The sequence below is a fragment of the Perca flavescens genome, chromosome 1 (assembly GCF_004354835.1).
Source record: "Perca flavescens isolate YP-PL-M2 chromosome 1, PFLA_1.0, whole genome shotgun sequence".
NCBI lineage: Eukaryota > Metazoa > Chordata > Actinopteri > Perciformes > Percidae > Perca > Perca flavescens.
The window spans coordinates 31280553-31286552 of record NC_041331.1 but is presented as its reverse complement, the minus strand read 5'-3'; positions in this window follow the sequence as shown (position 1 = coordinate 31286552).

The following is a 6000-nucleotide window of genomic DNA, read 5'->3' as shown; positions in this document are numbered from 1 at the left end:
CCAACAGGGACTTCTTACATGTTTTCCAGAGTTTCTAACTTTATATTTGAGTGACAGGAATTACCCACTTCGCCATCCGTCCATACATACTGTATGATTCTCCTCCATTCTTGATGTGCCATTGCAGCCAGGTAGTCTTTCCGGTACAGCTTTTTTCAGGTTTCTGATTGGCCAACATCTTTTCCTCTTCTTTGCTTGGCCAACATGGATAAGAGTTAAGGCCCATTATTCAACCCAACGACCGACTCGCAGCAGGTCCAAAAGTGCCTCTGAACACACATCGAAGCACTCCACCAATCAGATTGGTCATTGAGTCTGACTGCCCTCCCCTCCGAGGTCGCCAAAATGAACACCGACGGCCCTCTGTCGGATTTGCAGACAGCACGGAACACACTGAATAGACCTCGAAATACCCAACCTTTGCCAGGACTGTCCGGAGACGGCCGATTATCGGGTTGGTGTCGGGCCTTTTAGAGTTATATGCTCTTGACAGCACTTCAGTTGTGTTTTTGTTCTTTCATTTGGGGAGAGATTTTTAAACAGTGCTCATGTGGATGGGTTTGTTTTTGAGAACAAAGGAGGAAAAACGCTATTTTCAAAATGTGTTCATGTGGACCAGGCCTAGGCACAGCTATGCAACATTCCTTCTTTTATTTACACATCTAGACAAAACTGTGGCTTTAAAAATATAAAAGATGATGGTCAAAATATGTCAAACAATACATAAAGAAAAATCAATATTGTTTTTTTTTTGCAGCTTTTTAAATACCCTCCTCACCCCTGTTGCCCCCAGTGCTTTTAAAAGTTTAAAGGAAAATATGGATATTTACTCATAGTGTCAGATTTGGCAAAAGCAGCATTATTCCCCAGGATCGATAGAACACAAGTGACCCAGTACTGCACATAGATGCTGACGCTGCCCTTTTGATTATCAGTATAACCTAAGAGAAGAGAAGATTAAATTCTTGTCACCTGATGTTAAATTGGCCATTACCCATCTAAGATAAATTGGTCCTTAAATTCCTTATTAAAAAACATCTGACAAGAGGTGGCGAAACTGCAAACACAGAGCACACAATTAATGATGTTGACACGGGAGTAAAAAGCTCTGTTTGGTTGTATTGTGTGAATTATATGAGATGAAGATGCATATATAGATACAAAAGTTGTTCATTTGGGTACATCCTGTTTTATAGTGAGTCACATACAGTATTTACTCATTTCTTATGTATTTACATAGGTGGAGCATCAGCTAAATCCCACAGACAGCTTTTATTTTTCATATCCATGTCATATTGTGTGATTTAATTTTAACAATAATTATTGAAACCCCTCAGTCCAGTTATTGCTTTGTCTCCACACAGTCTCCAAAGTGTGACACTTTCTCTCTCTCTCTTCCCACCCCCACCCCTCCCCACCCCCTCCTCCTTTTTTCACTCTTGCAGAAAAAAAAGCTCCCAGTTGAGTCCCTGCATTGAGTCAGTTTGTCAGAATGCTTCCCTGGGGGTTTTGACTTGATGTTCGTCCCAGCAGTTCCTCTGCTGGTGACCCCCACTGGAAGAAGAGTGTCAAAACTTTCACAGAGCCTCCGAGAGGAATACATGCTCACTTAATTTCAGTGTTTGGTTGCAACGCTAATTTAATAGTCTAAGGATAATTTTTTGGATGCAACAAGAGGGTTTAGAAGGTGTTGCAGACAAATTGTCAGGGAGACAATAAATCAATAAAAAACATATTGCTCTTGTTTATTGTTTTGTATAATTTCAAATTAATTTGAATTCAATGCACAACACCTTTTGCTTTTGCACACAACAATAATATGGACTAACCTTCCTGTTGGTAAGCACTAAAATTTCCAATTTCTAAAGGTTCAAATATAAAATGTTTATTTGCATTCAGTTCTATGGGCATATGGAAGAACTATCTGATTTTTGTGTGCCGCTAACTTGACATTTTTAGATAAAACGCCAAGGAGCAACAACAACAACAACAACAATAATAATAATAATAATAATAATAATAATAATCTATTCAAAATTGATTAAAAATAGCTCTTACTGTTTCACAGTATGTAGAACAAAGATGTAAAAAATCTTCCAGTGATATTTATTGTATTTTAAGATTACATATGCAAATCGGGTGAACGGCAAGTTGTCATAACAAGCTGATGGAGAGGGTTTGTTTCTCCTTTTTTTTTTTATCTTTCAGCTCGATTGCTAAATTGAATTGTGGTAATTGACTTTTCAATTATCTATTCAACAATTCATTACTTGAACCATGGTAAAATGTGTTAAACTGTCAGTTTGGTGTCAGACCTCTGAGACTGCCTTCACAGTTCATTGAGTTACTTTGACAAGTGTTTTATAATATCTAGTCTAACCTCATTGATAAAAAAATGGGTGACAAAATATTACACTTGTTGTGCAGTGGCCAAAAAGTTGAATTAGCATCTCTAAACAGTTTCAACAAAACCTGAACATGATAACCTTTATGAATAGGATGATTAATGCGGACTGTTATATTACTTTTAGCTAGGTGTACCTAATAAATCGGCAAACGAGAGTAATATATGCCCACAGTTCCATTGTTAATGACCCATTGCCTTTTTCCCAAATGCACAGAGTTAGGTTCAGGAATGAAGGTTTGAGTTGAAAGCCTGGTTCAGGCATGAAAAGTAATGTTCAAAATGGTCAAATATAAATATTTTAATGAAATAATATGAAATTGTTTTTGCTGCTAAATGAAGCTCTAAATACAATTATGGCTGGTTGGTGAAAAGCCTTGAAAATGCATGGATATATGGCTATGCACCCCTGTTATATATGCAATCAAATTATGGGAAACGTGTTTTTGAAAGAAAAGAAAGTGTGAAAAGCAAGTACGTTGAAATGTACCAATGTCTATTTCTTAGAGTTTTATTTAGCAGCTTCCCCACACACACACACACACACACACACACACACACAATACGAATAATAATAACACTAACAAAACAAACTCGTCTACACGATTAAAAGAACATCTGAAATGATCCATGTCCGTCAGTCGGTGATCGTAGTGACTCGTGGTCGTGGGCGGCGCTGAGCACGCTGTGATGATCTAATTACGTCCACCCCCTCCACACAATTAGAGAATTACATCAACACCTTTAAATGGACCCTTCCTCTAATCATTAATGATACGGTGTCATTCTCCTGACAGCGTCTAAGTTGCACAGTCCGAGTTTATCCCCTAAATGATGTGTGTGTGTTTTGTGTGTGTGTGGGGGGAGCGGCATTGTCGGTGTTTCGGTCAAAAACGAGAAATAAATTAAAATCAAAACAGGGTATTTTTGCAAGTCAATTTTGGCGCATTAAGGATCAGCGTGATCCGTTAAACCAAGTCTATTAGGGCCATTGAAAGAGTGATCCAGTGAGTGGTGTAGATACCGGAGCTGTGTAAATGTGTTCAGGGATCACCGGTGTTTATTTTGGTTCTTGTTTAACGCACGGAGGGGAAACGCCCATTTATAGATAGAAGATCTTCTGGCCTGCAGGTACTGAGGTGGAGTTTTATGGGTGTCAGAGGACATGATCTCTGGTCTGTATGTGCAACACCGACTAATACGAGCTGAAAACGAAAAATAAAATGGAGAATAAAACTTCAGCTGTGCTACAATTTTTTTTGTTTAATGTCGCGTGCTGTTTTTGGTGACTGTAATTGTGCATTTAAATTATTTTTCAGTATCATTTTTTGACATTTTAATAGCGTTTCCTGTTAATTTTTTTCCAATTTTATTATTTTTCCTTATATGTTATCTTGGTGTTGTTACCCTTGCTAGATTTGATCTCTAAATAAAAGCTTTAAAAACATGTATTTTATTTAAAAAAAAAAAAACTCACATGTTTGTAGCACAAAACGGATTGGTTAAAACCAGTTGATTATCTTCTTTTTTTTTTTCATACAATTAGAATGGCATGTTAGTTCATTTTAATTTGATCTTCATTTAAATGTGGCCTATCTCGAGTGAGCTCTTTTAGGGATGCGCAGTATCCTGGAAATTAGCTGTTTTGAAACATACATGGCCCTCCTGTCAATGATTTTTCTGCTGGAGGACAGTTAATAGGCTTGCATTTTGTCTGTAAACGCCATTGTTATTTCCACTTATCTCTGTTATCTTAATCTGCTCGCATTGTTAACTTATCTTTATTTGAAATAGCTCAATTACAAAAATCTATGATTCATCTTCTTTCAGTCAAATTTCCGATTAAGACACTGTCACTGTACCGTAAAAAAACGATTTTTTTTTTCACAGCGAAAAACATTTAATATAAAAATAAAAACAATTATTTGATGTATTATTGAGTCAAGTTTTCAGCATTTCCATTCGTTTCAATTATTTCTTTTTTAGAATTGGGGCTGAATATAAAGACTTATTTTCTTGCCATTAATGACATGTTTTCCTGTTGTCTAAACAAACGCATCAAGACAAATAAAAGTAACTCCTGGCATGATGAATAATTTCAAAGCAGGTTGAATAAATAAATAACGGAAGTATAATAAAATATACCCCTGTGCTCACTTAAAAAAAAAAAAAAAAAAACGTACGTAGGCTAAAAAAAAGTTTAGCCACAGATTTTCAGAGCACACATGGCAGCTTTGTTTTTGTCCCTGCGCACAGTGTAAAGCAGGTTGGTTCATTTAGCCTGAGCTGTCATCTCCAGCTGACCCGTGCGCAATAACGCACCACTGAAGGAAAATATATAAACCGAGGAGGAGAAGACCTTTACGAGCTAAAGCTCTCTGCGCCCCTCACATACGAGAGGGGCTTTACAGGGAGGGAGTGTGTGTGTGTGTGTGTGTGTGTGTGTGTGTGTGTGTGTGTGTGTGTGTGTGTGTGTGTGTGTGTGTGTGTGTGTGTGTGTGTGTGTGGAGGGGGGTGTTTAGTTAGTTTGTTGTGGCTTCAGTCAGTGTATCGCTTGCAGGTGATGCCAGGACTAGATAAGAGGTCGCCGATCCTCCGCTGTCTAGACCAGCTCGTGACTCAACCAGAGTAACTGGACTGAGCACAATTTATAGCAGGTTTTTGCCCCGAGATAGTAAATGACCACTGGCCGAATCCTGCTCCATAACCGAAGGGGGACACATAAGATGGAGAGGGATGATAAGACAACAGAGCCTCCGGGCTTCAACCAGGCAGGTAACCTGATATACGTAGGTTGAACAGGGACAAACAACATATTCAGTGCAACTGGAATTACTTTTTTTTTTTTCAAGCTTATATTCCTCAAATCGGCCAAGGCTGTATAGAAGCTTTGTATTTGTTGCATGTTTCCCAAATCAGAAATGACTCGCTGCCATGAGGAGGAATGATCTGTTGCCGCTTTGGATCAGGACAGTGAATTTGACTTTTTCGCCATATTAAGATCACTGGCAAATAAAATGCGCAGTCAGTTCGTTTCGTCTTATTTTTGCAATGCAAGATGGACAGTTGTTGTTATCTCCAGAGCTGCATTTTCAAACAAATTAAATTATTATAAATATTGGATTGCAAATCCAAAAGCGACAAAGTACAAAGATTGGTCATCAGGACACGTTGTGTATTCAGCTTATTTTTTTTTAATTCTTTATCAGTTAATAATCCCTTTACGAATCGCTTTCCTAACAATAAATAATATAACAATAATTTACTTTTTGTTCGAGAAGCTCAAACAACCTGCCCTTAAGATAAAATATTTTACAACACGAATAATTTGTAGTTTATCATGCTCTGACCTTAAGACAAAGAGTCAACGGGACTCGACAACGCAATAAATGTATCAAAAAAATCCTCATGTTGAAGAAACAAGACACAATATGATCACAATGAAATCGCAGAATGTCCATTTGTTTCGACATGGAATGTTTCCAATTGGTTTTTGAGGGAAGGTTTGCTGTAGTATATCCATCGGGAGGTATTCTGTACATCTTCTTTCTCCGTATCAAGTCATGCAACAATTGTTCTGCTTAGTTTTTGTCAAT